Here is a 13,198-nt window from a genome sequence, read left to right as displayed (position 1 = left end):
CTTCCCGGTGCCAGCAAGACAGAGAGATTCTCTCCATCCCTCTTGCACCAGGAGAACCAGCGCCACCCCCTTTGCTGTCATTTTCTCTTCACAGTGGCAAAAACGGGACTGCCTGTTGGAAGCTACTTTGAGGGGTTACAAAACTGACCTTCCCAATGTCCAATACCCACCAAATTTGCAGGGGACATAGTCCTCACTGTCCTTTGAAGACCCCCCAAGTTTCAGAGAGATTGCACCCTAGGAAATGTATGATCCACGGGTTCCCCTCCCCCTTTGCTGTCTATTTCTCTTCTGAGTGGCAAAAACTGGACGGTCTGCTGGAAGTGGAAGGGTTAAAGCCAGAAGGAAAGCCAGGAGTTCAGAGTTCAGTCCCTGCCATTGCCAGAGAAATTGATTGAAGGCGCCTGAGTGTCTGGCTTCCCGAACAGCAGCCAAACACAAAGAACAAGGCTTGTGACAACCACCTGTTCGTCTGTAAAGGCACCTCACAAATGGCCCATTCGCAAACAGCCGAATGGCCTGTTTGTGGGTTTTTTCCGTTCATATTGCTGTTTGTGCCCATGTCTAGTAGTGACAACTTGAAGAGGAATTCCACATAGGGTTGCCACTCTCCAGGTAGTGAGTAATCAAACCCACAACTAAGGGATACAGTCAGTCAGGTTCTGAAATTCTAGTGTATTAAAGTGGCGCGGTGCAATGAATAAATAACAATACTGTTATAAGCATATCAAATCACATAAACAAACAATGTGCAATAAACAGCTCAAAATCGGCCAACACAGAAATATCCAATGGTGCAATCAAGTTCATATCAGAGTTCAAAGCAGAGATGAAACATAGACAGCAAACCAGAGAAGCCGTGAGGACCCCTCGTTCCTGTTCAAGGTAAATTCTTAGATCGATGTACTCTTCTCATTTTCTTTCAACAGGTGGAACAAGGAGATGGAACACTCTGCAGGACCGAGACCCGACAAGGAACTGGTCATCAACAACGCTTGTTTCCAGACTGCATCAGGGGCCAACAGACCTCCTCACCAAACATCTCTGAGGACTGCAAATGTATAAGAATTTCTAATAAAACAACATTACATCAGCTTGCTATATCACAAAGGTATACATTAAAGATGTTATACATTGAGAAAAACTCACCACTGCTGCCACTCTTACAAACTTCAGCGGCAGTCTATCACACCTCTCTTAATTGGCCGTGCGCAAAGAAGAGTACATCTATCTAAGAATTTACCTTGAACAGGAACGAGGGGTCCTCATGGCTTCTCTGGTTTGCTGTCTATGTTTCATCTCTGCTTTGAACTCTGATATGAACTTGATTGCACCATTGGATATTTCTGTATTGGCCGATTTTGAGCTGTTTATTGCACATTGTTTGTTTATGTGATTTGATATGCTTATAACAGTATTGTTATTTATTCATTGCACTGCACCACTTTAATACACTAGAATTTCAGAACCTGACTGACTGTATCCCTTAGTTGTGGGTTTCCACTTTGATTACTCAGGTTGTTGCTAAGGGAGCTTCCTTTTGTTTTATAGTGGGCCTCCAGGTAGTGGCTGGAGATCTCCTGGAATTACAGTTGGTCTCCAGGCCACAGAGATCAGTTCACCTGGAGAAAATGGCTATTTAAGGGGGGGGGGACTATATGGAATTATGCCATGCCAAGGTCCTTTCCCTCCCCAAACCCCACTTTCTCCAGTTTTCTCCAGGTTTCACCCCCCCCCCCAGATCTCCAGAAATTTCCCAACTTGGAGCTGACAACCCTAATTCCACACCACCCAAAAAAGATGATGTACTAGGCTGGAAGAAGCACTCCTCCACTCAAGTTGTTGGCCTGGATTATATATAGCAAAGAAGAGAACATCCTTAATAGAATGGAAGGTAGACAACAATTGCTAAGAGCACCAAGTGGTTTTGAGCGGGTTCACTTCCCTTACTGCTCACATGTATTTCCATTGTTCCTGTGCCCCTTTCTAACCAAACAAGCTGTGATAATTATAGGCATTTGTGGCCCCAGATATGTATGTGCCTTTTAGACAACTTAGGTCATCTTCTGAGGTCCTTCTCGACTTTGAAAGGAAGGTAGGTATCCACTAGACAGGGGGCCTTTTCTTCAGCATTCCTGGTTTGGGGAATGTTCTCCCCTGGACATCTGATCTCCTTAGTTTCACATGCCCCAGATTAAATCATTTTTTAGTTACCAGAGATTTGACCAATTGTGCTGAATCTTTCCTCCCCTTCCATCTCTTGCCCTCTTGCATACTGGCTTTCTCAGCTTTATATACAAATCTCCTAAAATAAATAAATAAAATGAAGGTGGCAGGTGGGTCAGGGATACTAGCTCATCACTGGCTGACAGCCAAGATTGGGAGGCTAAAGGTAGATGTTCTTCCCAGCTCCCACGCTGAGGTTTTCCCAGGCCACTATTGGCTCTTGTACTTTCCCTAGTGCTGTCTGCATGCTCCACTTTCTCCCCACTCTGCCTTTTTAGCTGCAAAAAAAGAGACTAGCCAATTTTTACTCAGATAGCAGTTGTTCCACGTCACTTCAGGGGGCCATCACCTTTACATTTGGTGGGAATGATCAGTCCATGTAGCTATTGAAAAGCCCCTGACTGAGCACCTTGTAATGAGCTTTGGAATTTTTTTTCAAAGCAATACATAATCCGGGAAAAACCAGGAGGCAAAAGCGGAATGTGTGCAATTCTCTCTTCCAAACCCATTTCGACTTTTTAGGGGGGAGAGGGAAAAAAATCTGTTGCCTGCCTTCAGTATTTCCAAACAACTCTGATGAATAATGAATATATATTAACATCATTTGAACAATCACAATTGCTGGCAATTCTGTTCAGGCTGTTGCATTTTTTGTCTCCGTAATTACATTTGGGAACAGTCCCTTTGTACCTTCTTTTATGAGCATTAGACACTGGATCCATTTGTAGAGCCAGATCTGCTAGACCCTTTCTTTGCTTTAGACTATGCCTATTTTTGCTTACTACAATATTTTTGGACAGTACAAGCTGTCCAACAGTACAGTCCTCAACAGAATTATACACTTTTCAGTCAATTGAAGAGTAACTCTGCTTAGGACTGCATGGAAGCCCATGGGTCAGATCAAAGAACAGGGGTGGAAGGGAGGAGAGGTCCAGCATCCCTTGGAGCAATGACTGTAATTTCAGTCCCAAATATTTTGCAACAATGCTTGTGTGTAATGTAGACACGTGACCGGTCTCTGCCCTTGGTATGGTGCTGAAGTGATGCCACAAATGAGGCCAGAGATAGCCAAACGTTGACAGGGCTGTTCATGTGTGTTATTTTTAAAAGTACAAATATTATGATGGTGACGAAAGATGATATTGGCCTGAGGCTCTAGATGCTATCAACCCTTAGTTTTCCCCTCTCAGGGATCTATACTGATGTTGCTACCCTAGGTTGGGAGAAAGAGTAAGGAAAAGCCCTTGAAACGGGCAAGGCTCTCCCAGCAGGCAGATTTGGCTTGGAATGCAAGCACATTGGCCTCAAATGATGCCCATTTTCCAAGACCAGGTTGTTTGTCTGTGTCTGTTTTGTTCTACCCTCTCTTTGGAAGCTCCGGCCCATTCAGTAAGCCAAAGCAAACACAATGTTCATTTTTCACTGGGTTATGCTTGGCTGACATTTCCTGAAGGGAAGAGCCCCTTGATATTTATTGGGCAGGATGATAATAAAATTAAAAACTCATTCAAATTGGTAATTAAGATCTCCCCTTCTTTCCAAGACTCAATTGTGAGAAGTGTGTTTTTTTTTAGTACATGCGGCCGCCAGCCAGAGAGCCTGGGGTGGATGGGGGGGGGGGCAGGAAAAAGGCTCCTAAAATCAAGTGGAATACTATGTTTTCTACAGCATTATTTTGGGAACAATTTTCATTTTTATTTCCATGTATAAAAGTTTTATTGTGTAATGCGAGTGGGGAAAACTCCTACTGTATTATTTCATATGCCCAAGACTGCGGGGTTTAGGGTGTAGTTTTAAATGTTACTGAGAAGTGTGTGGTAAAGCCACTATAGCTAAGATCAAACCAGCATCTTCTAAATCTATGCACCCTGAAGGTAAATGCTTTAGAAGAGGATCTATTCTTAACATGTTTTCATTATTCAGTGTGAGCCCAATTTTATAGTGAAAAGGACAGATTCTATACCACCAGTTCCAGTTCTGTTTCTATCTTCAGGCTTGTTCTTCATGGAATCACAGAATCACAGAGCTGGAAGGGGGCATACAGATCTTCTTGTCCAACCCTCTGCCCAATGCAGGATGAGCCTAAAACATCCCTGCCAAATATTATCCAGCCTCTTGAAAACTGCCAGTGAAGGGGAGCTCACCACTTCCCTAGGCAGCTGATTCCACCTTTGAACTACTCTGACCATGAAAAAGTTTTTCCTAATATCCAGCCAGTACCTTTCTGCATGCAATTTAAGCCCATTACTTCGGGTCCTATCCTCTGCTGCCAACTGGAACAGCTCCTTGCCCTTCTCCAAATGACAGCCTTTCAAATATTTAAAGAGAGCAATCATGTCCCCTGCTCAATCTCCTCCAAACAGAACATTCCCAAGGCCCTCAGCCTTTCCTCATAGGGCTCAATCTCCAGGCGCCCAATCACCCTCATCGCTCTCTTCTGCACCCTCTCAATTTTGTCCACATCCTTTTTGAAGTGAGGCCTCCAGAACTGCACACAGTACTCCAGGTGCAGCCTGACCAAGGCAGTATAGAGAGGGACTATGACCTCCTGCGATTTCGATGAAACGGCCCTTTTGATACAACCCAAGACTGAGTTTGCGTTTTTTGCCACCACATCACACTGACTGCTCATATTTAGTTTACAGTCCACTCTTACTCCAAGATCTACCCAGAAGGGTATCCCCCATCATGTATTTGTGCTTCACATTTTTGTGGTCCAGATATAATACTGTACACTTATCTATGTTGAATTGCATCCTGTTCACAACCACCCACTTCTCCAGATTATTCAGGTCTTGTTGAATTTTAACTCTATCTTCTTGGGTGTTTGCTGCTCCTCCCAAGTTGGTATCATCAGCAAATTTAATCAGTAGCCCATTTACCCTTTCATCCATATCGTTGATAAAAATATTGAAAAGTACCGGGCCCAAAACCGAGCCCTGTGGCACCCCACTGGACACCTCCCTCCAATCCGATGAAACACCATTGACCACCACTCTTTGGGTGCAGTCCTCTAACCAGTTCCCTATCCACCGAACTGTCCTATAGTCCAGTCTGCAGTCTTCTAGTTTACCCATTAGAATGTCATGGGAAATCTTATCAAAAGCTTTACTGAAATCCAGGTAAATCTTCTCTACATACTTCAGGTGGACCGTCTATCTTTTTCAAATTTTTAAATAACATTTATTCTGTTAAAATATACTACCATTAACACATGCTTTCTTTCTTCTAGCAGCAGAATTGACTTGAAAATATTACAAAACTGTTCCAGGAAGGAAGGTGGTGTGATGTGATAAGTTCTAGCAAATCAGCACTGCAAACAATGGTACTTTTCGCACTCGGTTTTTAGAGTGAATTTGTATCTGTTCCACATCCCATGTTTGCAAGGTTTTCACACTTTCAAAGCAGTCATGGGATGCAGTCCCGCTTTTTGTCCGCTGTATCCACGATTTTTCCCCCTGCAGACATACCCCGATTTTTTTTAAGTTCGCTGCCTACTGGCAGCTGGCCCGCATTTTGCTAATGTGAACACTTTTGCCCCCCTTTTTGCTTCTCTCCCACCTCTCCTTTTCCCTGGGAGCTGATTGGTTTGTGCAGAATTAACCACTCCCACCCTCCTCAGCTCTCTGAACTCCTAGTCCACCATTTTTTTTAGTAAAGCGAGGTGAGGGTACAACACATAAGGTATGTCAAATGCAACAAACAGGATGGGGCATCCAATAAAAGGCACAATAGAGTTTGGATTACAGAAATCTGAAAACAAGCAGAAATCTAAAAACAGAACTGGAAACAAACCTGAAACAAAGCATAAGCATTTGCATCTGAAACAGAGTGTAAAACTTTTAAATATGTCAAGAAAGGAAGAAGGCAGAGATGGGGGGGGGGTGATGGAATGCTGATGGCATCATTTCTAGCAAATTTCTGGAAGTGATGTCACAACAGCAAAACGATGCTCTGGAATCTGACAAAAGACTATGGTAACCCCCCGCCCGCAGCTACTCCAAACATATCACTCTTATCTGCCTTGTTGCTGGCACATTCGTTAGTGCTTGTGAGGAAGGAGGACAAGTTGCATCACCCCAATGGACAAGTTGACCCTACTGATACCAGACAACTATGCTGCAGTATTTCTCAGTGTCTGACTCTAGCTGGCAGGATGGAACATGGAGGACTCTTGAAGAGCTTCTGTTTTTATCTTTACAGTATTCATTTTGAATGTGCAATAAGTTAAAAAATTCATTCTAGACTCTTCATGTCTATTGAAGGGGTGGGAGGAGGAGTGGCAAAGTCAAAGTTTGCCTAGGGTGCCAAAAAACTTTGGACCAGCCCTAGTCTTCACAAGGGACTCCAGGGGAGTTTCTCAGCGCAAAGCCTGCCTGAACTGAGTATCGTGAAAAGGCCATTATGACATAGTTCTAACTCTTAATGCATGGACTTCTAACAGTACTATTCTAAGCAGAGTTATACCCTTCTAAGCTCATTGACTTCAGTGGACTTAGAAGTGTGTAACTGTGCTTAAGATAGCACTTTAAATAGGTTGATGATCCATGTTTTCTTTCCCCTCACAGCTTTTTTATCTCATGAGTAGACATGGGCACGAACGGGGAAAAAACCGAACAAGCTGTTCATTGCCATCCACAAACAACGAACAATGAACAGTAATGAACATGACCCTGTTCACAAACATGTCGTTGTTCATTGTTCGTGGCCCCTTACAGATCCCTTTGAACTATCAGCTGGCAGAGGGCAGGGGGCATTCCTACCACGTGCAAGGGGCAGGACCCTTTAAACACACCACAAACTGACCTTCCCAATGTCCAATACTCACCAAATTTGCAGAGGACATAGTCCTCACTGTTCTCCAAAGACCCCCCCAAGTTTCAGAGAGATTGCACCCCGGGAAAGGCATGATTCATGTGTCCCCCGCCTTTGCTGTCATTTTCTGTTCGCAGTGGCAAAACCGGAACTGCTTGTTGGGAGGCAGCTACTTCGAGGGGTTATAAACTGACCTTCCCAATGTCCAAAACCCACCAAATTTGCAGGGGACGTCCTCACTGTCCTCCAAAGACCCCCCAAGTTTCAGACAGATTGCACCCCAGGAAAGGCATGATCCATTTGTTGTCATTTTCTCTTCACAGTGGCAAAAACGGGACTGTCTGCTGGAAATACTTTGAAGGGTTAAAGCCAGAAGGAAAGCCAGAAGGAGTTCAGACAGAGTTCAGTACTGCCGTTGCCAGAGGAATTGATTGAAAGGCCCCAGACTGTTTGGCTTGACGAATGGCTGACGAAGGCAACAAGGCTTGCAAGGACCACTTGTTTGTTTAGAATGGAGCCTCACGAACGGTTTGTCCACCAACAGACAAACGGGCTGTTCGAGGTTTTTTCCGTTCATCATGCTGTTCATGCCCATGTCTACTCATGAGTAGATGGATTCTAGTATTCTCATAAAGATTACTTGAATTCTTATTTCCTGATGCCCTCAATATCTGGTAAACAGTTAATAGTAGCTGAGGATTGGGAACTTACCAGGGGAAGTGGGGGGGTAAATTAACACCAATAAAATCCAAGGTCCAAACAAATCAGCTTGCTGAACTGGCAGTAAATACAGTGTACAAGGGAAATACTTCATTGCTCACATGTTTGCTGGAGTAAATTACTGCTGTTTGAAAGTGAACATGGGTGTACTGGTTTTATATATTTTGAAGCATTAGCAATTTAAACCAGTGGTTTTATATTTGTGTGTGTGTGTGTACATTTATTTTTTTTGTGTGTACCTCTATTGTTCTTTGACCTGGATAGCCCAGGCAAGCCCGATCTCATAAGATCTTGGAAGCTAAGAAATGTTGGCCTTGGTTAGTAACTGGATGGAAGACCTCCAACGAAGACCAGGGTTGCTACGCAGAGGTGGAAAATGGCAAACTACCTTTGTTAGTCTCTTATCTTGAAAACCACAGCAGGGATTGCCATAAATTGGCTAGGACTTGATGGCATTTTCCACCACCAAACCACATCTTTATTGTATAGTTCATCACAATGTTCGTTTTGTAGAAAAGTGGTATAAGTGCCTGGGAAGGGGAAAGTCTCAAGGAGCCACACCGGTGCATTACAACCACAGGGAAAAGTCTACTGAATATGACAGCAACCACTAGAGAACACTTACTGAGGATAGAGCCATCACTGGGAAAATGCTGGCAGAATTCATGCTGAACTTGTGTGATCACAACCATGCACAGAAACTGATACTAGTATACTATCACCAACACATGGAGACCCTGTCATTTGACTGCCTTAGGAACTTGTCAACAATAATCTTTTAACACCCAAATGAAATAGATATGTTCCATATACCTAATTCCTTATACTGCAGAGAGCTTGGAATTGCTATGCCCATAGCCCTGTGGCTCCCGATATCACCACTGCGAGAGCCAGCAAATTGCAAACACTTGGCAAAAGCAGAAGCTATTCCCCCTTGAAGATACTGCTTGCATTATATTCCCTGGCTAGAGAGAACATCTAATGGAGTGCAGATGATGTGAACTAATCTTTGAATAAGAGCTTAATTTGCTGGCCAAGTTCTGATTGCCATTTTTTTTTTGTAGTATTCTCTAAATGAACATAAAAAGATTACAAGATTTGTGAATGCAATCAGTCTCCTGGAAATGTTGGCAGTTTGCTAAGCTTTGACTTTTCTTGGTGCTGGGTAATTAGAAACACAGGGGCTAAGAACGCTGACATCTATTTGGGCCTCATCCAGACTGAAACTCGGAACCGCATCAGTACACACAGCAGCACCTTGTGTCACTTGCCATGAATTAAGACGAAAAGGACACCAGCACAATATTTCTTCTGAAAATTAAAACAGTTTCCCCGAAATGAGCAGAGAGGTTGGCTCACTTGCAAATAAGCAATTCAGCTCCCTGATGTATACTCTAATTAAATTAATCCCTTACCATGGGAATACCAGTTCTCATTAGACGTAGGAAAGCGCATAACAGCACATACGGCAAAATCTGACAAATCAGGACTTTTTATAGGACATCCAACTGGCTCAGAGTCATACTTAATTGGAGGATTCAGATAAAATCATAAAAATCACTTTGTGAGGATTGTATCCTGCAGTGGGATTCTTCCCTCACTACTGATTTCAATCACATAACTACACAAATGGATATGTATAATATAAAAAAAGTAAAAAGGAAGAACCTGGAAGAATTTTTTAAAACATTGCATCCATGATTTATGGTTTACTTATTCTGATGGGTTTAAATGGCTGTGGGGGTGGAAATTTGGATTAGGTCACGGTGTTCCATGGATCTGCAATGTAAATAGGGGCTGTGTACAAAGGGATAATCTGGCCAGAATTAAGCACCTTCAAATACCATTCATTTCAGTAGAAGATATAAGCACATGCTCTGCCATAAATGGGACTTAAAAATAATTAACTTTGGCTAGGTTATACCCAAAGTATTGTAACACATCTGGAGTTGTGCAGGGTGCCCCCCTGGCCCCAATTGTACCTTTTATTGCTGGGCTGGACAGCAGAACCACACAATTCTGGTGCATGGGAGAACTGAGCAAAAGGCCTGCCCACAGCCCCAGATATGACTAGCTGACCACTGCAACCATTCTCCCTGGCACAATGGTGGCCCAGTGGGGCCTAGTGCGAAAGCACTGGCAAGACACCCAACCAACCAGCACTGGCAGAGATGTTCCTTGGTCAAGGAGGAGGAGGACACAAGACTAGTTTGATTCATGGGGATAGAATTTAGAGGGGTGTGAGAAGGAATAAGGTTAGGGCTGACCCTCTCCTGAAAACTGAGTTGCCAGAGTGTCAAGGGAGTTGAAGGGGCAACCCATTGCGAGGAGGAGATTATTAAAAAACCTGTCCCAATCTGAGATCCCTGCAGAACCTGAGGACTCACCATATGTTCCCTAGAGGACATTACATTCAGTGGATCAACATCTGCTGGTGATTCCTGGCCCTAAGATGTTCACCTGGCCTTGACAAGGGCCTGGGCCTTTTCGGCTCTGACACTGACCTGATGGAACGCTCTCTCCATAGAGGCATGGGCCCTGTAAGACTTTTTACAGTTCTGACTGGCCTGTAAAACAGAGATGTTCTGCCATGCCTATGGCGATGATTGAGGCACGGGTGAACATTCCTGCCAGCCTTCCTGTTGTGGTTCTGTCCTGACTCCTCCATTCCTGCTTGGCTGATCTCCCTGTACCTAACCCCACAGTGATTTAGGGTATTTGCTAGAGTTGTATACTGACTAGAGATGGGCACGAACCACAAAAAACCCAAACCATAAGGTTCATGGTTCGTGGGTTTTTACAAACCAGGAACCATGAACTGGCATGAACTGGGGCAAGTTCGTGGTTCATGGGGTTTAAATGCCCCTTTCCGGCTGCTTAGCAGTGGCAAGGAAAGGGGCCTTTGACAGTTTAAAGGGTCCTTTCCTGCCTTGCAAGGGGCATGTTCCTTTAAACTATCAGCTGGCAGGCGGCAGAGGGGGATCCCCCCCCTCGCTGCCTGCCAGCTGATAGTTTAAAGGGACCTGCCGCTTGCAAGTGGCAGGGCCCTTTAAACTGCCCAAACTCCAGCCCCCAGCCCCAGCCCCACACTTACCTTGCCCTGAAGGTCTGCAGTGTCTTCCCCCTCCTCCCACGAGGGGCAGGAAGGCCGTTTTTGGCCTCTTCTGCTGCTACGTGGGCCTGCAGGGCAGGGGAGGAGGCTCCTGCCCCTCAAGTGGCCACCGCCGCCCACACAGCATAAGAAGAGGCCAAAAACGGCCTTCCTGCCCCTTGCGGGAAGAGGAGGAGGATGCTGTGGGCCCACAGGGCAAGGTAAGTATAGGACTGGGGCTAGGGCTGGGGGGTGGGGGAGCTATGGTTTGGGCAGTTTAAAAGGCTCTGCTGCTTGCAAGCAGCAGGTCCCTTTAAATTATCACCTGGCAGTCAGTGAGGGGGGATTTCCCCCCCACACACCTGCCAGCTGATAGTTTAAAGGGACCTGCTGTTGCAAGCAGCAGGAAGAGTTTACATGGCCATTTCCCTGGGAAATGGCCATTTAAACTGCCCCTTTTATACGACCCAAACGAGCTAGTAGACTAGTTCATAAAAGTTCGTGGAAATGAGCTTCCACCAACCACTGGTTCGTGAACCACGAACCGGCCTGGTTTGTGCGTTTTGGATCATAATTCAATTCATGCCCATCTCTAATACCGACTGCCATAGCTTGGAGTAATCTTTGTATCTTGTATTTTTTTTTGTATGTTTATATTGAATTTTATGATGTATTTTTTGTGCTGTTTTATATATGCTTATGTATTTATGTTCCTGTATTTTATAAGATTGTGTGATTTTATGTGATTATGATGTTGTGGCCCACCCTGAGCCTGCTCTCAAGGAGGGTGGGCTAGAAATCTAATAAATCAAATAAAATCAGGACTGCTAGCTCCACCTAGGAGAGAGAGGAAGAAGAAGAGGAAGCTAAAGAGGAACAAGACCCCCCTCTCAATTAAACCAAGGTTCTACATCTGGACTTCAGGGGGGAAGCATATCACACATGGTATTATAACAAGAAGTGTGGTCATCATATTGAACTCAAGATCATAGGCTATGCATTACTTATTTGCTATAAATCTCATACATTTTTATAATTTATAAAATTAAAAACTGAATGTCCACCTAGGTACAGAATACTAGAGAGACCAGCCATGTCCCTCCCCCTCCCCCTCAAGCCCCAGCAGGCCTAAGAAAAACCAAAGAAAGCACCTCTTTTGAAGGGTTATTTTCTTTTGGTAGGTTGGCTGAACAGAACCATAGATAGAGGAGGGAAGACAGGGACAACTGAATGAAAGCAGCGTCAACGCATGGACACACAAAACACTTGCAATACAATTTAGAACACTGTTTATTTATCATTTGTTTACTGAAACATTGATTCAGTAATTCAAGGTGACTGACAACAACATTTGGATTGTTTGAAAAAAGTGAAAAAGTTTTAATTTACAAACTGCAATTCAAATGGAAGGGTATTCATTCCATTGCTAATCCATACCACAAATTTAATGCTGGCTTTACAGGAGTTTAATGGCCATGACATTCTGTCAAGGATCCCTAGGAGCTGTGATCTTGTAGGCCAGATCTTTCTGCCAGACATCTGAAGCACTTTCACAGATCCACCATTCCCAGCATGCCGTAGATGAAGCAATGTGAGCATGTGATAAGGTTGCCTGCCAGTAGTTGGCAACCAGCAAGAGTCTGGGGGCAGGGACATGGGGGACAATATCAGCAACAGTAATATGTCATTTCCAGGGAAAATCCAGAAGTAATGTCATGCCATTGTTCAATGGTAATTTTTAATTTCCCCCCTCACAATGGCAGCTGGAGAGCCAGTACGCAATGGGAGCTGTGGGCAGGAGATCTCCCACCCCCAGTGGGCACATGGCAAATCTAAAGCCTGATTAGTATGCTGCACTAGGGTTGGGATGACCCAATTCAAAACTCCATTCAACTATGAATCTCTTTGCCCCAGTATCTCTCTCTCTTTTTCTCTGCCTAGTCTACCTCACAGGACTCTTGAATGGATAAAATAGGGGGAACGTGTACTCATTTGATAGGATAAAATGAATAAATAAATAATTGTGTTTTCAGGGTAGATTCAGAAATCATAACAACTGACTTCTGTTTCCTGTCATTATGACTGTAACTCAAACTTTGGATATGTCTTTCTATGGTATTGCTTTGAGGAGGTTTCAAACAGAAGACAAAATGGCTGCTGTATCTGATAGTGAAATTCTAGCACCCAGTAGCAGTCCAAGCAATTTGACCAAGACAGGGGAGAACATTAAATCATTGAATCAATGTAAACATAATGAAAGTTCATATTCAGAGGTGGCCTTATGAACATACAAATGGCTTAGGAGCAATGCCCTATTTTACCATATACCTTTTGGAGTTCAGTTTA

This window comes from Eublepharis macularius, chromosome 4 (genome assembly GCF_028583425.1).
Source record: "Eublepharis macularius isolate TG4126 chromosome 4, MPM_Emac_v1.0, whole genome shotgun sequence".
In the NCBI taxonomy this organism is placed as follows: Eukaryota; Metazoa; Chordata; class Lepidosauria; order Squamata; family Eublepharidae; genus Eublepharis; species Eublepharis macularius.
Note: the sequence above shows the minus strand (reverse complement) of the source record.